A 23990-nucleotide genomic window follows, 5' to 3' on the forward strand; every position below is an offset into this window, starting at 1 on the left:
TCAACATCTAGGGTAGGGACTGTGAACGGTGGCCCAGAAAGGGTTTGAAGAGGGGTGGATGTTGCTGGGTTTTTTTAAGATCATTTTCTTTTCTCCCTTTTTTCTTTTTCTTTCTTCTTTTTCTTCTTTCTTTCTGGTCATCCATTGACTTTAATTAAGCCCAGCCAGCCTCTTAAGCATGGGAAAGTTGGAGAACTTTTTTGTTTAATGTGACCTTGTTCCCAGGCCTTTATCGCATTGCTGCTCTGAATCTCAGAGCAGGGCACCTGGCATAAACAGAAAACCTTCATCTCACCCGAAGTACAATCCTAAGAGCACTTTTTTTTTTAAAGGAAAAAGAAACCTTTCTCCATAATCCTGCTAGTTATACTTCTTAACTGTATTGTTTTCAGCCAATTAATTCCAATTTTAAAATAATGAAATTACTAGCAGAGACTCTAAACTTCTTTTAGTATATTAAATTGGGCAGATTGCTTCTCTCCTTCTAATTATGAATGTTGCAGTTACAAAAGAAACTGTCATTTTGATAGAGCAAAAGACAATCTGTCTGCCAAAAATGTCCAACCATAATTCTAAAAAAAAGTCACCGGCATCAAGAACATGCTACTTTGTTTGATGTACTGTCTTATTGGAAACCTAATTTGCTTTCAACCTCGGAGACAACACATAACATAAGTTTGTGTGACTAATTTTTTTCTTGGAAATATGAGTAATTAGAATTAGGGGCCATTTTCATAGCAGGAGTGGACAGGTTTTTAAAAGATTCAAACTAAGTGCTGGAGTTATTTTCTTTGCTTTTTAATAGCACTCCTAAAACCAAGTAAAGGGGGGATGCTGAGCTTTGTACAGGATAATGTGAGTCCCCATGTAAATTGTGAGCGATTGCAGAGCACGGAAAGGTTTATTACCTAAGGTGAGCCCTCCCAGAGTTCCTGGAGTATAAAAGCATTAAGCGTGTGTTCTAACCAAGTCATAAAAATCAATAAACAGGAACCCCCCACCTGGGCAATGGCCCCAGTGTTAAGTTTTATACTTGTAGTAATAGTGCATATCAATTTTCACCACCCTTCCTACGCCAGCTATTACAGGGCCTACCACCACCGGAGGGACGGCAAGAGCTGCGCCATTCATCCATCCCACGGAGTTGTCTACATGCCAGGCCCATTGCATCACTGTCACTTTTATTCTATCTGCAACTGGACAAGGCTGCAGCCCTAGCTTCTCTACGCCCACTCAGTACCGCAACAATTGCAAACTGTGTGCCTCTGTGTAAAGAGTTTACAAGTCCTCCTGAAAGGAAAAAACAGAACCGTTGCATATTAATGCCCGGACCCCGAAGGATCACACAATAGAAAGGCAAGAGACACGGCCCTGCCACTGATATGTGACCTTGTCCGACTGCCGCCGTGTCTCTGTCTTATTATTTAAAGGTTTAAAAAAATAATCAGGCATTCTCAACAGCATCTAGATGGCCAGGTTTCTACAGCAACTAGTTACAATCTGCATGCTCCTTAATAGCCGAAGTGTTCAGAAAGCACAGGTCACCGTTTTATGACACTCCGGGTAACATATGCTAAAAATTAGGCCCTAAATATGCAGCATTTGCACCAGGTTACAGAAATAACTACCAACATCACACTTATTTCATAATTAAAGGAAATCCTCCCACCCCACCTCCCCATTTTTTACCAATAAGGCAGAAAATATCACCGAATGTGTAACCTTTGTACCACATCTACTCTTCACCATCATTACTCTGTAAGGGTTGGGCGGGGGCTGGAGTGGGGGAAGACTTATTAAAATCCCAGCCACTTGTTGGTAAAAAGGTCCAATAACTTTGGGGGAAATACTTCACTTGGGGCATTCTGAAAAAACAAAAAAAACAAAAAAGAATAAAAGAAAAAAAAGCCCCATTTTAATTATAATCCAAAGATAACTAAGAGAGCCTCCATTCAGACACAGGACTTGGGTGAATTTTTTTCTTCCTTGTAAATGGTTCTATTGGCCATAGTTTTAATAGGCCTGGAAAACAAAAGGCAGCCCTTGGTGATGACTCCTCTTCTCCCTTCTCCAGCAGAAAAACAAAACCAAACCAAAAAAACAGGAATTTTATCTGTCTGAGGTGGCCTTTGATAGCGCTCACAGCACGGAAGTGCCACTCACGGGTACTTAAAGCTGCGTCATTTAGGAGCATAAAAATAGAATAAAGTTGTGCAGCAAATGAGAAATTATGATATAACTCAAGTGTTGTGGCATGAAACAGGAAAAATGAGCCATCTAAACATTTTCCAGAACAGAAAGAAAGAAAGAAAGAAAGAAAGAAAGAAAGAAAGAAAGAAAGAAAGCAAGGAAATGGAAAATGCAACTCATGTGTGATTTCCGTGAAGGTGTGCTTAACTCTTACTGACGCCAATGCCATCCATACACATAGTGGCTTTGGATATCATGAGAAAATGAGACATTTCTAGCAATGCAAAGAAAGTGAGGCACTGCAGTTGTGAACAGCTGGCACGCAATAGATAATCTAAGGGAAAGTGACCCTCATGTATAATTTTTAACTGAAGAACTGTCAGGCCCCATTAGCTCCAATAGGGCTGCCAGGACCGAGATAGGTTTATAGGAGCTTTGTATTAGAACAGTTTCTGAAAGAGCAGCGTGAACACATAACGTGGGGATTCAGTACATTTAGTGTTTTTAGAATTGGACACATTATTTGTTGTACTGACATCAATGCTCTCCGCCTATGTGTTCAGAATGAAAAGCCCAATAGGGTAGCAACTGCGATGGCAAACAATTTGTGAAAAAAATAAAACCCTTCTGAGTGGTTGTACGAGGTTCAGAAGTAACCCCCAAAAGTTAAATGGGAAAACAAATGGTGGCTGTTGGACTGATTATTCACTGTCGTTCTGGATGCTTATGACTCAAAGGCCTTGAAAGAAATAGGTCAAGGAGCAGAAGAACCATATACACCAGCAAAGTTCTCGTTAGGAAGTATGGGAATTCCCAGGCAGCGTGCGAAGGGCATGACACCATCTCATTGGGGAATATAATTTATGTATTTCAAAAGTGATAGCCAAAGCAAATCATAAAGAGAGAGAAAAAGAGGACACCTCTTCCCCTTCCAGTTGGCCATTCAACAAAGCAAGGACGTATTACTTGCATACTTGGCACCAGTTATCTAACTTAAACACCTGGTGGAATGATAATGATACGCAAGTGGCATGGGTTTGTGGCAGAGTAAAGGAAAGAATGCACACTCAGGGAAGGCCCCGTGGAGAAAGGAGGGGTGGAACTGATGTTCATACACAACACTTAGCCTGGTGCCTCGATGCTCAGTCAGCGGTGGCTCTGTTCAGCGTGTGGTGAAAGGACCTCACCTCACTTTCTTGTGTGATGTTGTGCCCTTTGAAATCCCGTTTGCCTTACTTCGCTATCTTTATGGAGAACTGCTTGATATTGTCTGGTTGGTATTCCTTGGTGTAACTGTTTTGAGGAAATTTCAGGTGCTTATGTCCTAAATTAATGGGATTCTTGGCACCCTCTTTCCTTTTTAATGTTTCACTGATGTGGAATTAATCTCTCTATTTAGGAGGTTTGTCTTTGCTACAAATATTAAATAATCTAGTCAACATCTTTATGTATTTAAATCTACCATTTTGTTATTTAGAGAGGCAACTATTCAGTTCCATAATTATAGCCACTTAAAGTCTACTAATTAGATAACATAGCTGGGCTTTGCAGGTATTATAGAATATTCTTTACTAGTCACTATATTACAAGCAATCATTAGCTCAGCTATAAAAGGGCTTAAATACTAATGTATTTTTTAATTTGCTTTATAACCTAAACAAGCAATCAATGTACATTAATAAGCATAATGTTTTTTTTGGCATCTGTCCATTCATCGGGTCCACCTTGACAGCTCCAGCAAACACATCAGCAGAACTCAGTAACCACAACACACAAGCAGGAATCATCAGTGGTGTCCTCTCAAATACATATTATGTGTTAAATTATTTTTATATTGAGAGATTAAAATCTCCGTAGCTCGCCATAATGTCCCCCTTACAGATGTTCCAGATGAGCAGTTTGATAGATATTTCCACCTCAAACACCACTGTCGAGTGGCCATAAAACAAGCCTTAATGAGGTGATAAATGTGTTTACTTTTGATTAGGTGAGCTGCTTGATAAGATAACATGAAGGACCACTTTCCAAGAGTAAATATGTACAGAAATTGCTGGTCACTTCATTTTGTTGGAATTCTAGACGTAAGCACATTTGTAACAGGAACACCTCACTTCCCAATACACCTTTCCGTTGGCCAGTTTGGCTTTGCCAATGGAAAGAGTAGCACGTGTAGGAGATTTTTCTAACACCTATGTGCTCCAACAAGTCTCAGAAAATCCATTCTTGGATTCTAAGACTCTGCTATACAACTTGACCACAGTACTCTCCATGTTATAGTAAAATTGGCTTCTTGTTTGTCTGTTCCTCAATAACCTGTGAGAGCTGAGATTTTGTTTTCCTCGTCTTTGTATCCTCTGAAGGTAGCACGGTGCCTGGCCCATGGTTGCCAGTAACTAGTATCTTTTGAATACATGGATTTTGTTGTTTTCTAGGGACACTGGAGCAGTGTTTTGTAATTCTAGAGATCCTCCTTACGTGGTGGGAGCCTTATATGTAGTCTTATGTATACAAATTTTCACATCGTTCTGCGTTTTGCCCAATAGAACAATAAACACCCAAGAGCCACTGTCCGGTAATTTACTCTCTGTTTGTCTCAGGGGACCTTCTTGCAGGGTGACTTTGGCATATTCACGACAAGGGTACGATGGTTTAATTTCACACAAGGAGATTGTTATCATTTGGTCCTAGACCACTTCCGAAAACAGCTCCCCTTAGTGCCAGTGGTTCTCAACCTTCCTAATGCCGCGACCCTTTAATACAGTTCTTCATGTTGTGGTGACCCCCGAACCATAAAATTATTTTCGTTGTTACTTCATAACTGTAATTTTGCTACTGTTATGAATCATAATGTAAATATCTGATATGCAGGATGTATTTTTTAGGGGTCGCGACCCACAGGTTGAGAACCGCTGCTAGCCAAACAAGCAAACATGTAGCTGATATAATCAAAGGAAAAAATAAGGCCAACATGGCAGCCTCCCCATACAACTTGTCTGCATTCTAAAATCAAAGAAATATGAATACAAGGTAACTTATTCAGTGTCACTCGTACATATTTATAGTTTAAAAATTAGTCAAAGTGTATGTCCTGAGGTTGCACCTACAGGAAGCCAGATGTGCCTTCTGCATGTGACCTAAGACAGGCCTAGAGCAACAACTAGATAATTTCTCGCTCATCCTCTCCATTGCCGATCGCGGCGGCTTTCTGAGGTGAGAGAAACTGACAGCACTAACTCTCCAGGGCAGAACTTTCCAGTCAAGTGGATCAACGGACTGAAAATCTCTTATGAATAGTCATTAGGCCTTCATTACAAACCCCTCAAAACCCAGTTCTCTTTTCGCAACCAAATGCCTTTTGTCATCTTCACAAGGTGCATCATTTAATTACCAATTGATTTCTTTATATATGACAACATGTCAGATAGCAAAATACAGTGGATCTCCCTTAGGGGAGAAGTCTGTTAACTATCAGTATGCCAGATTACTGAATTATCTGAAAAACAGGCACCCGGCATACTGTTCCTTTCGTTTAACTCCTTTTGCTAACATCTGAGTTTCTCTCTTTGTGTTGTAAAAAGCGAATAAAAGGGAGAAGAAGAAGAAGAAGAAGAAGAAGAAGAAGAAGAAGAAGCAGCAGCAGCTAATGAGAATCATGATAGAGTCCTCCCATCCCCTGAAACACTTTGAAATGAGTGAGCATACATTTGAAGTCTTTTCTGTATGGAAAAAAAAGGGAACAGTCAACGACATATAGAAAATACAGAGTAAATTCCCAAATACAATGACACAGAGCACCACCATAGCCCATCTTTCGACATTAAAAAAGTCAAACAATTGTTCTCATTATTAAACCGAGAATTTACTCAGCTTCTGCCTTGGTGAACGCACTGACTCTTCCGCTGCGCACCCGTGGCCTGATAATCAAGTCAGCACTGTATTAATAAGCTGAATAATAAGGGAATTTCAGAAATGTACAGGACTATTATACCGTAACAATAAAACCTCAAACGGGGTAAACCGGGCCAGTGCTGAAGGTAGGCGTCAGGAAATAATGAGGGCAGTGTTGCAGCAATGCCCTCCATTGTGTGGTGGGGTAAATGCCTGCTTCTTTCAGACACAGAAGCCACATTACATGAGTCCGAAATGTTCTCAGAGCGTCACTGTGCCGGGCTGCGCTAGAACCTGGCACCGGCGGCACTGAAAGCTGACATTATGCTGTAGGATGTGCTGCAGGTGTGCAGGCCTGGGAATGCGTGCTAATTACATATTTTCCTGCCGCGCAACAATTAAGGTCGCCAAAATAATTGCCAGCTTCTTAATCCCTCTCTAACAAGACTGACATAAGGAATGGTTTATTTTTCTCTGGTTGTTTGGGAAGTGTTCCTCGAGATTTGGGTTTTCTATGGAACTGCGTAAAACTAATTCTTACGTTCCGATGTGCGATTATACTCATTGTTAAAAAAAAAAAATGGGGGGGGAGGGATCCTGTCTTTGAATTGTAGTCAAACTCAAATAATAAAATAAGAGTTGTATAACCTGGGAGGTGGTTTAGACATTTTTCTTCTTTAAAGAAGGTAAATTTTCTTTAAAAACCCTGTTTTTACTTTCTGAACTGTTCAAATCATGTGGGATGTTAAAACGTATAGTTGCGGGGGGGGAGTGTGGAGGAGGGAGCAGACCATAGGAAAGCACAGACAAAATAGGTGTCTTCACTTATTTAGCGATGGTCCTTAACCTTTTGGGAGGTCATGGAGCTTCTGAAGGGTCTGATCACATGTACAGACCCAGTACCCAGGAGCGTGCATCAGTGTACGAAATGTTTCCTGCAATTTCTGGTGGTCCACAGACCCTTGAAACCCAGTAATAAACTTCAGGGAAAGAACCCCAGTCAACTAACATTGCAACTATTTATACACCTCCCTCATTCATCCATCTTGGCCTCCTCTGAGCCATCTGACCGCCACATGAAGGATGCAGCATCCACCACCGGCATCGGGAGCCAAGTTTGTGGGATTTATATTCCCAACTAAAACCCATTTATTTCATTATTGCTCGTTGTCAATTTCCCATTTTTTTGCTGGGCTAATTGGGCAGAGCTGAAATCATTGAGGGAATTTTGAGCCAGCTTACTCACTCTTGCCCCCTTTCCTACAAATCAGAAGAGAGTCATGCGTGCTGATTGAGTACTTAGCAGACAAACTGAAGTTATGTCAAGCGCGTTGCGATTTAACACCGGCTGAATGGTAGGGGCTGCAGATGTAACTAATGGGGTTAGGAGAGACGAAGCTCAAGTGGAGAGGGAGGGGATGGAGGGGAAACAAAAGTGATTGTATCGGTAATAGAGACTTCAAAGAGGGGTCTTTTGGAAGATTTGGGGGGGGGTGTGATCTGGCAAAGGGAGAAAGAGGCACATCTGCCTGTAGAGTGGCTGATACAGGAGAAGAAAGGCCTGCCAGGGGAAAAATCAGGAGGAGAATCAAAGGCAGGGAGACTAGTGCTGCAGACGGAAGGAAGCCTGATTCTACTTGTAGATGGAATGCCACAAGGCCTCGTACCCTTGGAAGTGTCCCAAACTGTCCTGCTTAGAGTGTCCCGCCCAGGAGACATCTTACTAAGGTAAAGACAAAAAGGAACTGTAATCAGTTTGTCTTGATGTTTGAAAATAAAACAAATTCATCTTGATGTTTGAGAAGTCTTTCATCACAACACTGGTGTGTGGTTTAAATATTAACCACTCCCCCCTCCTTCCTTCCCTACGTGTTGGAAGTTTGAAAACACCATTTGGTCAAAAAGGCACTCTTTTAGTGGAAAACTAAAGTTTGAGTTTTGTGGATAAAAGTGAGGAACAGGTAGGCAGTGTCTGCTCTTTCCTGAGACAAGGTAGATACTTGAGAAGCAGACACTTGAATCCCAATGTGTGTGTGTGTGTGTGTGTGTGTGTGTGTGTGTGTGAGAGGTGAGAGGTTTGTGTGTGTTCCTCAACTCACAAATAGAGAGAGAGAGAGAGAGCTATGCTGGCAGTACAATAGGAAGTGGGGAGAAAGGGCAAGGATCACATTTTTAAAGCAGCATCAAGGAGGAATGAGGAATGCAGGGTCCAGAGCTGGGCTGTGCCACTAAACATCACCCCACTTTCTGGAGAGCTGTTGCCACCACCAGTGGAACTCCTGTTCTGACATGGCGAACACCACTCCGTTTTTTAAGGCCAGCTCAAGCATGCCCTTTCTTACAGCTGTGGTGACCTGTACAAGGAGAGAAAATAAGTCCCTCCTTGTCCATAAATGGAATCAAGGACTTCCCTTGTTCATTACTGAATTCATTCCATCAGTCACTCAACAAACATGTATGGCTTTCTTGCATGTCTCTTGCATACTGAGCATTTATTGAATATCAAATGTCGGAACATTTACGACGTGCCAGGCTCTGACCTGGCCAGTTCTGGCGCTGATCCATGAGGCTCTGTGAGGACTCACCTTGGGACTATTGGTGGGAAAGTAGTGCCTGGCGCCTGGTGAGTGGCTAATATTTGTCAATTACAATCACGAATTGACTGACTATAAAATAACTTCCCTGTTGGCAGGTTTGTAGTAAAATGCTTCCAATAGGTGCGAGCTTTCAAAGCTTGCCTTTCTCCCGTAGAAGTATATACTCATTAGCAAAACAACTTTTAACATGTTGCAGTGCAGTTCTTGGTTTAATCACAATCATAGGTCAGGCAGCTCTTTCCTGGGCACAGCCCATACACCAGCGCACACGTAGCCTCTCACAGAGCCTGCGCGGTAGGGTCTGTGGATTCATTTCTGATTGATATAAATGCCAGCAGCCAGTACTGAGCACTCACAACATTGCTGAGCGCGGGGCTGATGTCCTGGGAGCCCACACTCTCCCTGTTAGACACTATTCAGACAATTCTACACTTACCCCATAACAGGCCTTTTTTTTTTTCTAACCCAATTTCCTTGACCTGTGTTTTCCTTCTAACCAGACTTCAGAGACAAAGGCAGAGCAGTAAATCATTTTCTTAGAAAAACACCGTCAGGCTATTTCAGTCATTGGAGCTGTTATTTATATGCCGTACCTGAACAGTTATTTTGAGATAGTGTGGCTCACTAAATTATATTTTCCTCATTATCATGATGACTTCAAAATGATCATTAATTTGCTCTTTGGTTTTTTAAGTGGGAAAACATCAAAGAAGCGAAAGTTCCCCCTAATTTAGCTTTTCTTGAAAGGTAACTGATTTACAAACAAATTACTTGGGCCTTGTAAGGAAGAGCCAAACTGCCTGCTCATTTGATACATTTTCAAGGGCTACGGTGTGGAAATGAAGCTCTCAGAAGCTCCCCTGTGATCCACAAACAACTTCACGCTGTATTACACGTGCATCAGATACACAGACCAAACCCTGTGAGCGGCCAGCAACCTGCCCTGCAGAACGCCAGCTTGCCAGGGCCTTACACTGGAGCTTATTGAAACTGCCAACTTGCCAGCCACCGCTTACAGGTGATTTTGAAAGTGATCAACTAAAGAGCTTCATCTCCGTGCTTTGTTTCTTAAATCACACATACATCATCTTTGAAAGGTGCTATTTCATCTCTCCTCCAAAAGCTCCCCAACTTTGTTAAGAAACTGCCTTACCGACTAAAAATGTATCTAAACCATGCATGAAGCTGCAACAGATATTCCAACTTGAGGGCAAATGATGTTAAGCGACACGGACAGGAATTTCCAGGATGAAGTTTTGCCTTGAATAAAGATCGCACGAGAGGCATTTTGAAGTCATAACTTTATGGTGTCAGATGATCAAAGCCAAGTATTAATACTTTTTTTTATCAGTTCACCTTCTAAACACTATTCCAGTAGATTTCCTTTCACACAGGGATATTTGTAATAAATGTTCTGCCTTTGTTTTAAAGTCAGTCTGTAGAAAGATGACATCAGCTTAGCAAACAATAAAGTGCCTGTAATATTGTCTCCAGAGGGCTGTTACATTTACTTTGTAGCAGTAAAATTCAATTTTCAAAAAACACTACATGAAGGATATGAGGTTATTAACCCTATCACCGCCGTAAAAATATCATCATTGTGTGCGGAATGTAGGTCACTGTCTAGAAGCCATAAGTTGCTTTTTTTGTGTGTGTGAAATAATCCATTTAAGCTTCTTTTCTCTCCTATTGCCTGGACTGTGTCCCTTCCCTTGGAGAAAAATATCCCAGCATTGAGTGAGCAGGCTAGAACAAGACCCCTACACTTTCCACTTTCAGCTTCTCTTCCTTTTTTGCTACCACGCTACACCGCCCAGTTTTGAAGTAGCCCTCTGCATTTACTTTTAACCCAAGCCAGTCCTGCGTCAATCAAAAATTAGTATATTTTGTCAGGTTTTCCACATGTTTCTCTTTTGGGACAAAAAGAAAAGGAAAGGATGTCCCCTTTCAAAGCTCGAGTCACTCTCGCATTTCCTGACCTTAAGCACCAACACTTGGTTTCTGGACCTGCCTGCGTCCTGCTGGCTGTGCAGGCATAGAAACGGTATACACCTGATAAAAGCAATCCCAACCCTTGCCGTTCAGAAAGAGTAGGAGCGGCAGCACATCAGCATGCAAAGAGTTAACTAGTTAAACTTCTACAAACCCCCACAGTAACTTTCCAAAAGCTGACAATAAGTAAAAGAAGTGCTGGTTATCCATTTTTTAAAGGGATGGGATTGGTGTTAGAAGAAGGGGAAAGAGGATCAAACACCTCAATGCAACAAAAGGTTGTGTCAGAAGGCCCTCAATCACAAACCTCCTTCAACAACAGATAGTCCAACCTTCCGGAGCAGTTACCCAGGCAGCGCAGCTAAAAAGTTCCATGACATGAAAAGAACAAAAACCAAAGGGACAGAGGTAGTTATTGTCATGCACACTCCTAACTCCTCTCTCTCTCTCTCTCTCTTCTCTCTCTCTCTGTTTGGGCTTTTCCCTCCCCCGTGAAACTTTTGCATAAGCTGGTGGAGAAAAGTGATGGTGTGACTTGCTGAAAAGAAATCCCCTATTTGTGTGCTACCTCCTAGGTGGTGAGGGGGACCGTGGATTTTCATGTCAGAAACACCTGATGAATGGAGAGGTCACCTCCGTGAAGACTTCACAAGGGTCGTCTGAAATTATAAGTATAAGTATAGCCCTGAAAATATTGTCAATATTCCCTGGAACACATTTTTAAAAAAAATTAATGATGTTTTTTTTTTCTCTCAGACAAATCCTGTCTTCAGTGCACAGTGGATGTAAGTTATTTGCATTTTCTGTGTTGGGTCTTAGAGGTATCTTAACAGCATGTACAAATTTTCCACTAAAATGTAAATTATTAACAAGTCAGAGTTTTCATTTGTTTTATCTCCTGATGTGAGATCTAAATAAGTATGTAGAACACTTAAAATTCTTACCATTTCTCTGTTTTCTGAGAAATAAATCTCATGCACACTGCACAATATATTTTCTTCTGCATAACATGCTCCCGTGTAATGGAAAATAAACTAATTTGAGAGGGAGTACCATGTTTCCTGGAGACCTAGTTGTGTAAGTAAAGAGTGTTAACCCAAAGGAGAACCTGGTCCTGTTTTCTTCACCCCCCACCGCTTCCTCCTCCAGAAGCATCACGTATGTCCTCATCATTACCTGGTTTGACACCAGCCACGTCCTTGATTTCTAACCTTCTCTTGAAATCAGATTTAAGAAACTCAGTGGTGCTGCCATCAAAATTTACACCCACAGATAAAACAGTACACAATGTCAGGGCGACTGGCAGGAGTGTGATGGGGTAGTTGTCCTTGGAGATACGATAACAACAACACAACCATTTAAATGGTGCTTACTCTGTGCTAGTCGTGTTTCACACAAACTCTCTCCTTCTTGGTCATAACAATCCATTTTATAGATGAGGAAACTGAGGCTCGGGGGTGTTAGGTAACTTGCGCAATGTCACAGGTAGCAAGTGATAGAACTAGGAGTTCTGGACCCGGGCATGCGCTCAACATCATGCTATATCAGAACGAAGTTAAGGAAAGGAAGGAAGGACTAATGAGATACCAAGAGCCAGGGCCTGCCATGTAGGGGTACGTATCCCGAGTTTGTTTGGCTCAGGAGAGTTCCTGAGACCCTGAGAGAAGGAGTGAATAATGAACGGGTGGGCTGGCCTTGACAGGAGAGACAAAGTACTGGAACGACGAGGAGATCGTTAGGTGAAGAGGTCGGACATAGGAAGGGAGCCTTGGAACCCAGTCTGGGGAGCAGTCGGCAGCCTTCGTGGAGCCCCGGGAAAATGATGGGCTGGTTAACGACGCAGAGAATAAAAGGGAGTTCATCTGTGGTGTTAAGCTGGGCTCATCCACTCCTGTGGACGGAGAGCGGCAAGAAGGCCGCGCATTCCCAGTGGGCCAAGGCCAAAGCCTAAACTCTGACCACAACTATGAGCATGAAAAGGAAGAGGGTGGATTCAGGAAATGTTGGCCAAGAAAAAAAGTGGCAACGGTTGGTAACAGACTGGATGTGGGGAGGGAGAAAGACAGTGGTGAGACGGAAATAACTCTGGGGTTCCCGGTTGGGAGGTCCATGATAGGGCGGTGTTTCCCACTGCGGAGGAAAGCGGGCCGATAGGGAAGATGAGTAGCTCTGGCCATGCTGTTTAAGTGGCCAACGCTAATGTCAGGGAGTTTTGAGATCTCTTGTGGGAAGAGGGCTTTGTGGGCCTAAAGCATGGCTGGTTTCACTGGTGGAGACCTCGACCTTTCTCATAGAGGTCAGGGGTCCAGGAGCTGCGCTCAGGAGAGAGGCTGTCAGGTGTGTAGGGGGCTGATGGGGGAGGCATGGGTGCTGGATGGCTGGAGCCCAATGTGCACAGGAGGAATGCCAGGAAAATGAGCGAGAAGCAGAGGCAAAGCCAGGTACAGAGGCGGAGGGGAGCTGCAGGTTATTTCTCCTAGTGTGGAGCCGAGTGAAAGGGCCCAAGACAATACTTCAGGCTACGTCGTGGACAACACCTCGTACCCTGGCTCTATCTGTTCTAGGAAGAACGGCACAAACATTCACCATTTCAACTCAGGCAAAGAACGTTGCATTTAAAACAAAACAAAACAAACAAACAAACAAATAACAGGATGTAGGAATACAAAGTGGTATATCATTGTCCTTTCATTTTCTGGGGTCAAATATTTCTCTACTGACTCAGCCAGTTTTCCCAAGTACTATTTCTAGGAGAGTAGGGCTTATCCATAAAATATCGAGGCTAAAAAAAAAAAATTCCCTCCAGTGCCTCCTCCTAGGTTCACCGATATTTACAAACATGCAGCCGTGTGAACAGTGACCCTCCTTCAGGAAGAGCCCTGGGAACGGCGGGTATTATTTCAGCTGGGGCAGAAGCAGAGCCCTGGGATGAGACTGATTGATTCAGACCAGATGGGTGGCCACACATAGGTGTGACCAAAATAGAAACACATTGCAGACATTCCAGGCACTGTCCTCCCCTGGCCAGGAGGTGGGCTGCCTGTGCCGCTCTCTTATCTACCTCCTAATGTGCTCTCCAATCGAAGAATGTTAATGATACGAACTCTTCTCCTTCATGTTCACAGCCTGGTCACATGGCACCGGGCTTGTAGTCCCATTTAAAAAAATAACACGACCAAAGCATGGCATCTAGTGCTGAAGTCCATGATTATTTGAATTTCCTCTTCCCCATGAAAACTAGCCTGTCAGAAACTTTCTTTGTTACCTCCCAGGAAAGAAGAGTGTGGCTGTAAATGACACCACTGTTGTCATCATTGATCAGAATTTAATTCCTAGGGCCTAAAAGAGGACCATGTACTAAGGATTCTAACCCAGTTATAGGCGCTTTAACTGTAAGTTCCCTGAGCCCCAGGACTCTGTTAGAAAAAGGTGGCACCTGCCATTAGACAACCATAGCTATCCTTTTTCTTTCTTTCTTTTTTTTGAGTCACCATTTGCTATTCAAGATTTCTCTCGGATTACTTCGGTTCTCCTTGCTACAAGTTAGTGAATTTTGCATTTATACATTAAGGTAAGGGTTTGTTACCTTGGCAATATTGGGGAAAGGAAATGCAGCTTTCTTATTTATTACAAGAATTACTCTCTTGCTTGAAAGGAAACCCAACAAGCATGGGAAATTTTCTATCATTCAAAACTGAAGTGTCGAAATTATGCACACATTTGAATATTTATCAACATTAAAGGAAACTCCCAAAGCTTTTGGTTCAACAATGTAAAACCTAGAGAAAGGATGAGCCTCCACTAAGGGCCCAGCGGCATTTAAACAAGTATGGGAGGGGCTCTGTCGTAATCAGAGCAAGGTTTCTCTCACCCTCTCCCTCCAGTGTCCTGCCCTGTTCTATCCCAGCATGAAGTTGGAGTTTATACATTCTCACAGAGGCCTGCAACTGTTACCTCCTTGTTATAAACCTTCTCAGATTTCACTGCTGTGGGTTCATCTGCAGGTTCTGACTGACATCCCGGCTGTCCCTCACACTCACCAAGAAGTTCTCAGAGACCTACCACCGGAGAGGCGAGGCAGACCGTTGTTTTCACTCTGCCCTCCATTTGCAACTAAACATGTAATTCCTCCGATACCATTTTGAACCAATTACATCTGGAGGGAATTGTTATTTTAGTCTAAAAGGTATAAAAGTATTGGGTCATTTTTTTTCTTTCCACAAACAGCTGGCCCATGGCTGCCATGACACCCTATAGAAGTAGGATTCTATGGAAGACTTTTCTCCTAAAAGTATAGGCTCATTTGGTGTGTGTGTCATCACAATTCCTAGAAATAATGTTCTGGTGATAGACAGCTCTTGAATTTACTCGGCCAGTAGGCTGCCTTCTTTAAAAAAAAAAAAAAAACACCAAAAAGATTCCTGTGCAGGTGGAGATTAGCATATGAAAAATGCTTTTAATTTTGTCCACTGCTGGACTTACCTATCTGTCAAACCCATGCATGTGACTGCAGTTGGGTTCAACTTATCTCTACGTTACCACCTCAGCAGCAGGTTTCACACAGTCCGTGTGTTGTTGGTTATTGCTCAGCCGAGTTCATTGAACTCCCTTTTCTCACAACAAACCCAGTAAAAGGCGTAGACACCAAACTGCTGCTCCGATGTCTGAGTACCAGAAATAAAAGCGATCATGTCCACGAGCCTGGGAAACGGCTTTCTCTGACATCAGCCCGTGCAAACCATCCCTTGGCAGCTACTATCCGAGATCCCCGCGGTTCTTACAACGTGGAACTTCGTTTCCATATTGCTTCTCTGCAGTAATATCGCATATTGACTACGTTTTATATTGTTCATCTTTCATCTCTCCAAAGCAAACTTGCCTGATTTTGCAGTTCTCCTCTGTGCCATGTGATCTGCGCAAACCACAGCTCGGGAGGCTTCTCGGAATGAAGTGCAACGAGATGGCCCAGGGGTGGTGTGGCTGTGGGCCTGTGGCGGCTCCCTGCTCCACTCACTGTCAGGATTCCCACAGGGCAGTACCTATCCCGAAGTGGGCCTCCGGGGGTTCCCGTGGGCTGACTCTCAAAACAGACTCGCAGCTCAGCACACCTATTCACTTATGAAGTCTGAGCAGCACATAGGTGCATGCAAGTGCTATTTCTATGAAAGGCCGCTGGAGGTCTGGCGGGAGGGAGAACGCTCTTTCCCACCATTCACACGAGAGGAAGATCAAGAACACCGGGCACCTCGCCTTCTTCAAAGGCACCGCGCTGAGGGGAGCACCTGAAACAACGTTTCCCTCCCACCTGCAGCCCGCGCCGGGAACAGGAAGACACTTCTCATATGAAAATAAACTAGCCCAGTCTTCTCTCCACGAGCCGACTTCTCTATAGTTTACTAGTCGTATTGTTTCACAGCGTGCTTGGGTAGTCAGCGGCCACAACTCAGGCGATGCTCCCAAAATGATTTCATCAAAGGAAAACAAACCCTTTTCACAATGCTTGTTGGATGTCTGGGTGAATGGGCAGACACCAGCGGGCTCAGTATTTCACATATTGCCTACTCATTTTACATAGCCTTTTCCATAATCAAAATTCTCCTGTTTTGGACAGTCAGAGGTAAGTGGACAATAGCCAAAGGCAACTTTTAAACTTTATCTACTCTAATCACTTGAAAATGTTCACCGGGGCAATGAAACAGAATTTATATATTATCTACTATCTCGGGTAAATATTGGTCTTAATAATAAACTGTCTGGTAGATGTATGAAACCTGTTCACCCTCCGATGGATGTTTTACTGGCCAGAAGAGCAAAGGCCCTACTTGATTTTAAATTTGACTCTACGAAAACGGTCAGCACCCAAGAAAATGCTAGCACGATTCCAGATAAAATATACTGTTGTGAGGCTGAAAAGTGCATGCAAAGCAAGCTGCATTATTAGAATGTTTAAATATTAATTATACCGCTGTGTAGTAAAGATGATCAAGTAGGAGTGTCAACTAATTTTCTAAAAGCTGCAACATTTACTTTCATCTAAACTTCCTTTGTTAAACTAAAACTAAAAGCCCAGCAAGTTTAGTCTACTTGAGTGTGTTTATTTTTATTGGTTTCTGCATAATTTTTTTCTACCATAAACCAACTTTAACCCCTTTTCTGTAATCTCTGCCAGTATAACTCCAATAGCACATCATAAAATTCCTATAATTCTTCAAAGCCACGGAGTTGGGAAGGAAAGGCTTGGGCATTTTGTAACCAACGCCAGCTCCAAGCTTCAGCCGATTACAGTTAACTCTTACAAACCTTCCCCTTTGTGCGCGTGGGTGAACTTATAGGTCTGAGCCGTGTGGTCACTCTCATCCCCACTCTTCGGTGGCTGCCTCGGAGTTGGGAGCCCGTTCCGTTTTGTGCAGAATGCCGTGGTGGTGGAGGTAGACCCCAGCCCTAACAGCCCAGGCGTCTAGGCTGACAGATGGGGAGACAGATGCACAGAGTCACGCAAACATCACAGACTTCTTACCTCATGCAGAAGCCTGTGCGCAGGGAGAGGAGGCGGCCTGACAAGTGGACACGGACATGAGCTCTGATGGGGGAGGAGTTCGGCAGAGTCACGGCCACTTTCCCCTTTGGCTGTCTCCCCAGCACCTCCTGCTCACTTAGATTCTAACGCAGCTCCTGCTCATCAGCCAGGAGAACCACTCTGAGAGTCTTAAGGAGAGACAAAGGGAGAGCCGCTCGGGTTTCATTCCGTCACCCATGGATGCCCAGCCAGAGTTTCCCACCTGAGGCAGATTGCGACGCGTGTTCGGCTCACTCATGCACAAGGAGCAATACCCAAGTTCAGTGTAAAGCCACTTTAAAAGCGCGTCGGGTGCATGCTTCCCTTGTACAAAAATACCTTATTCATGACGGAGCAGTGAGGGCCTAGGTAATTACTTGAATCAAGGTGGCCTCAGAAGTGTTTAAATCTACAAGGACACTCAGATCATGAATAATGCAAAATCATTTGCATCTAAATTTTTTAAGTGTTCTTTATTCAAAAACTAAAATGCAGTTCCGATTAAAGTTTGATGAGTGAAAGCTGAGCACTTCGTACCCACTGAGAAACGTCTCCTATCTGTGGAAATTATTTCAGACAGTGGGGCAGGGACAAAAGAGGATTTTCTTTCTTTTTCTTTTTCTTTTTTTTAAGTTGTGATTAAATCACGTTTCTTTTAAGCCTAACTTTCTTTGTGATGGCTACCAAGGTAGCTCCTGAGGTTGCTTATTTATCAAAGTCTAAATTTCAATCCAACCCTTAGGAAATACAATTCAAGCACTTACTTTCCTTGACCACGTAATTTGCCAAATAATAAAAAACATTTGCATTTAAAGTTAATGCAATGCAACTTCCTTTTTCTCTCACCTAAAATTTTTTTTATTCAAATGAGTCTTCTTTTGGAATCACTAGACATAAAAATATCTCTGTTCTCACAAAAACTTGGAATACCCCATTTCACTTCCTGGTTATCAAATTTATACTGTTGGGTAAATATACATTATTTAATATGTCACTGGCAAATGTTCCGTGCAACGCTGAGCGGTGTCAATATGTTAACCCATACTTTTTAGGGAAACAAGATTGAAAAGCTGAAAATCAATTAAGCACCCAAAGGCAACTTTGTTACAATAGCATGTCAAAATGATGATTATTACCACAAACAGCTTTTCTTCATCTAGTTTTCTAAAGTTGAACATTTTGAAGATTATTTCGAAGGACTGCTATTCTAAAGTTGAATTGTGACATTTTCGATTTATAACTTATTTTTTGTCGAGGGGTTGAAAAGGGGAAGTAAATAATAATTTTAAAATAACTTTTACTTTTATCTTGCAAAATGTCTACACTTCTCACGTGGGCTGCATCATCTGTCCTGGAACGTCACAGTATTTGCATTTTATTTAATTTTGTGACCCTTTCAGAAACCACAGTTCCAGAAACTTCCATTGTTTCTTGCATTCCTTTGCCATGGGGCAGGGAGCTCTCTTGGCCCCTCTTTTCTACCTGAGATAAAAGTAAAGTTCAATTAGGAAGCAGGCCTTTCTTGTCTAGCTTACAGGCGTCCTTCAGGCCTATGTGGATTCCTGCCCTGGAAATGCAGGTAGAAAAGGCGGTGGAGTCCTCCCAGCCTAGCCCTGGGCCTGACCTTCCCAGTGAATTTGCAAGGTAGGCCCCTCTGCAGTCCTCAGCACCTCAACTTTAAGGCCCTTGCAAAGGAAAATTATTTTCCTGCTGTAGCCCTTATAAAGTATAAAGACTCCCAATTTATTGCATGCTCCAACGCAGCCTTCTGCTTTATTGGATTTTTAGATGAGTGTGTTTGCCACGCTCTCGCTGAGTGGGTAAGCTTTTTTTAAAAATTTTATTTTGAACAATGAAAACATTTTTTAAACTCATGGAACAAAGATTTCCCCAGCAACAGACCCCTGCTCAGCAGGTCACCTATCTTTGCGACAGTTTTTCTTTTCCCACGCTAACCCCAGGGCTCATTTGCATAAGGTCTCTGTTGTGACAATTAGTTTCAGGTGAGCTGATTTCTATGCAGCCAGCCCAAGACGATGCACAAGCCCTGGGCCTCCCTGATCCTGGTCCTAATTGCGACCGACTGGCACCAGACACAATCATCCTCTTGATTCAGCAAATTGTCCTGCTAGTAGCTTGTTGTGACCCCGCAAAGCACAAATCAGATCACATCAGCCCAGCCTAGTAAACAACAAATAAAATACTCTCTGAAGGAACTTAATAATGTTGTTTCCATATTTTGGGCACATCTGACTCAGTGAGTGCAAATGGAAACAACAGTGTTTAACTTTTGGTTGCTGCTGGGAATGGGATTGTGGCTCCGCATAAAAACTTTTCAGGAAAGCAGACCACCCCCACTTCTCCATTCCATGGGTCTCCAGCCCTGTCACCTGGGGGAAGTCCCCAGGTAAACTCTCTGGCTGCTTTCAAATGTCTCTCAGCTTTGTTGCTGTGGAAATAAGTCACAGGCCCTTTCATCATCTCTGAAGCTACAGGCCACATCAATATGCACATTAGCAGAGCTCCCGATAGTCCCCACTAGACAGAAAAGCATTCAGAGCCCATGAAAATCTCACATCTCTGCATAGCAACCCAAGTTAAGGAAGAGCTTTTCTCAATTCTAGGAAGCAAGGCAGAAAAAAGATGAGTGGCTTAGCATTAGAGACTGTTTAAAGACAATAACTGTTCTTGAAAGTTGTCTCTGCCCCGCCCTCCACCCCCCACCCCATTCTGTCCACAATTCTGAACTTAACTGCTCAGTTTAAAAAACAAAAAAGAGAGCAAGCGAAGTAAATAATCCGAGAGCCATTTGACTACTTCCCCCTCCCTCTGAGATAAATACTGTCATCCCCATGGCATTGCTTTCCTTTTCTACAGGTGGTTGCATATAAGCATTCCTTCTTAGGATAGGAAAGATGTATCCATTCATATCCTGTCTAGGACAAAAGAAGTTTTTCAGGCACACAGCTACTTTTGAGAATTTTGTATCTGATTTCAATCTGGTTTCTAACAAATATAGGATAACTTGTTTGACTTGCAACACACATTGATTTTGTTTTTCTTTTCAGGCACTTACATCTTTGAAGTGAAGATCTTAGAAGGGGTTCAGGGATTATAGAAGGAAACCGAGGAAAGAAGAGAAGGAAGAGGAAAGGAAAAAGAGATGAGATCACATTTAGTGTTGAAGAGAATTGCTGCAGGTTCTCAGGAGATGATTTTTTTGCATTTACAGCAGAGGGACTGTTTACCCACCCTCTGATACACCAATCCTCTGCAGGGCCCTTCCCTCCGCTGTCCCTGCTCACACAGCCTATGTACTCTTGAGAGGCGCCATATCATGAGCACGTGGCTCAAGCACATGGTCCAGGGTGTGACTGGAAGGACATAATACTGATTTCCTTCTTTTTCCTATGCCTGTTATGACTTTTAACCCTGTTTTTACAGCAACACAGAAATTATATTGCCAATGGCTTTATATTAACTCAGTTAAGGAGGGAGACTAGAAATAGTTGGGGGAGAGGAAGCTTCTAAATTCTAGAGCCCCACAGAGTACACGTTTAGACCATTCAGAGCAAGAAAGTATCCTAATCCAGAAAAATGAATATATAGTAACCACGGTAAAGAACTGTGGAGGGATCGGCACAATTTTATTTCTAAAATACAGTCTATAAAAAACCTTTGATATGAAAAACCCGTAAATCAAGCTAAAAACTGAAAAGACCGTCTGTATAAGCAATGTAAATTACTCTCTAGAGTTATGTTTTGCCATAAATGTTTGGACATAATTCTCACTTTATATGAATTATGAATTTGTTGGAAGAAACAGTTTCAAAAAATGACTATGACCCCTAGCCCCATTCTTACACTCCCTGCAGTGCTCGGATCCTTCAGAGAGAGAGAGAGAGAGAGAGAGAGAGAGAGAGAGAGAACCATCAGGGTTACCTCACCTTTTGGAAAACTTGAAAAAGTCAAAAATTGCTCATTCTTGTATGCCTCACTCCTACGTTCAATGCTCTTAGCTCATAACTTTGATTCACTGTTTTTTCTTCTTCCCATTTTCCACCTTCTCACTGTTCACTGTGTTGTTTGTTTGTTTGTTTGTTTTAGAGCTTTGCCTCTTCCTCTGTCAGCTTGGGGCTCAGTCCCCTCCTGACACAGCATGAAGTCTCTCTCTCTCTCTCTCTCTCTCTCTCTCTCTCTCTCTCGTTCCTTTATGAATGCCTTCCTTTCCTACATCACTGCAGTTTATGGTGGTCCAAGTCATGTCTTTCCTGACTCATTTCCTTTACCTCCTCCACCATCTCTGGTTCTCACCTCATTCTACTTTCCACACATGCCTTCTTTCCCTTCAATATCATTTCTCTTTCTGCCTCTTAAAAACCCAAAGATTTCATTTACTAATTTCTTTCATTTTTTTATTGAGGTAAAATTCACATATAACATTATATGAGTTTCAGGTGTACAACCTAGTAACTCAGTCTTTGTACACACTACAAATCGGTCACCACAATCACTCTAGTTATCATTTGAGACCATTCAGCTAACGCCTTCACCTATTTTGCCCAACCCTTTTCCCCTCTGACAACCGCCAACCTATTCTCTGTATCTATGAGTTCTGTTTTGTTTTGTTTATTTGTTTTATTTGGGGGGATTTCCACATCTAAGTGAAACCATATGGTATTTGTCTTTCTCTGACTTATTTCACTTAGCATGATACCCACCGGGTTACTCCTGGTGTCCCAAATCACAAGGTTTCCTTCTTTTTATGGCTGTGTAATACTCCACTGTATATGTTTGTGTGTGTGTGTGTGTGTGTGTGTGTGTGCATATTACTGAGAGCTGCAAACAAATTAAATACACACACACACACACACAAACACACACACCACCTCTTCCTTATCCATTCTCCCATCAGAGAACATTCAGGTTGTTTCCAGCACTTACTAATGTCTATTCTTTCCTTCTAACCATGTTAATTGCCTTGCTTGTAATCCAAAGTTGTTGCTCCTGTCTTCACAGAGTTTAGTGATTAAAATTTATTTTACTTTCAGCTTCTGAATTCCTGAAAACATTTCTTTCTGTGTTTCCATCTTTACCACCTTCCCTTCTCCTCAAGTCTGCTCAGATGTCTTGCCTAGAGGTTTCCCTCCACACTTCCTAATTGTTCTCCCTCTCTAGTATTTCCCACTTCTCTCCTACCTCTGTCCTAAAGGATTTCACTTCTTAAATTACTATCAGTATTCTTATCTTTTCTCCTTATATTTATTCTCATCTCTCTATAATCTCTTTTTAAATGGTTTTTTACTTTGTTACTTTATAATTAAACTCTCCTCTAATCTTATTTTTCCATACACATTTGCCTGCCTTGTTTATGACTCTTTTGCCCCTTCTCCATCTACTAGTATATCATTAATTCATTGTAAAACTTCCATCTTAACTTATTCCCCACGCTATCCATGAATTGTTTTTATACGTGTGTTAGCTCCCCCTGGTAAAAAATTCAGCATTCACTTAAGAATAGCTATCAAAAAAGATTCTTCATTCAACTTAGAAAACATTGAGATCTGCTCAATTATGAGAAAAAAAAATCATTGTTTAGGCAGATGTCTATCTATTTGTCTACCTCCTATGACCCTGGAAACATAACTATACCAAGGAAAGCATTGATGTCAAACCAGAAGCTGTAAGTTTGAATCCTGGATCTTTCACATATTAAGCAAGTAGGCCAATTTTTTAATAGTTATCCAATTTTTCTGAATCTCAGACTCCTTGCTTAATACCTCTCTGTTTACATCCTAGAATTGTTGTGAAGATCAAATAAGATATTTCTGTCAAAGCACTTTGTACAATATTAAACACTCAATCCCCATTAATTACAAATGTTATTCTTTGTGTTTAAACAGAACATATCTGGAAAAGGGGTTTATAAAAGCATGACTTTCAATGGAATTTTTTTTTAATTTTAAAGAAGATCAAATAGCTCCTAGGCCAACATAATTCACTTGCAATCATATGATCAGAAAAAAATTCATGAACCCAATATTCAAATAGAAGACTGGAGACGTTTGTTTACTAGTAAATGTGAAAAAATGCTGTTACCTGAAGGGGCCTACTTTATTTGCTTTGGGTTTTAAAGAGTTAATTTGGGGATAATTTATGAAATACTCACATAGTTGGCTGGGTAGACAATAGTGTGAGGCCAGACCTTTCCTGTGACTTCCTTAAAGTCAACCTTTCCTAAGACACACCTGCCTCCCACCACCAGATTTCAAAGTGTGCGCTTGTTCCAAACAGGGCTGATTTATTTGCCCTAAAATATTTCCAACCTTATGTGATGCTTATATTTTATCATTCTGCAGTGTGTGTTGAAACCTAAGGATTCAGCATATCTCATTCAGTGACGCGAATCGACTTGGAATTACAGAAGTTCAGGTGGGAAGGAGCTGTGGAGAGGAGCAGGGTCACACACTCAACATCTACACTCTGAGCAGGGGAGGCGCCTGGTCCTTCTAACTGGGCCCCAGAGTGGTTCCCCCGTGGTCCTTCCATCGGCAGGTGGCCAGAGGCGTCAGATCGTCTGAGTTCTCCGGGGGACCTGGCAATCTAGATTTCTGAGGGAAACTGCTCAATTTTTAAAGATTGGCAATGAGTTTGAATGTGTTTAAAATACACTGTGAGCCAAATCAAACACATCTGTCAAATACCAGTTGCAACCTCTGTCCAATCCCTACGCTTTACAGCTAAGGCCAGGAGGCCCAGGGAGGTTA

General features: G+C 42.3%; 1 long non-coding RNA gene across 1 annotated transcript in view; it reads right to left on the reverse strand.

Moving 5' to 3' along the window:
• Nucleotides 1-12423: 12423 nt before the first annotated feature.
• The window catches only part of LOC107183907, a 30191-nt gene continuing 18624 nt past the window's right edge, over nt 12424-23990 (reverse strand). The window contains exon 3 of the long non-coding RNA XR_001514729.1: nt 12424-12434. This is a non-coding gene — a long non-coding RNA (uncharacterized LOC107183907). The remainder of the gene's footprint in view (nt 12435-23990) is intronic.

Source organism: Myotis davidii, unplaced genomic scaffold (genome assembly GCF_000327345.1).
Source record: "Myotis davidii unplaced genomic scaffold, ASM32734v1 scaffold560, whole genome shotgun sequence".
NCBI lineage: Eukaryota > Metazoa > Chordata > Mammalia > Chiroptera > Vespertilionidae > Myotis > Myotis davidii.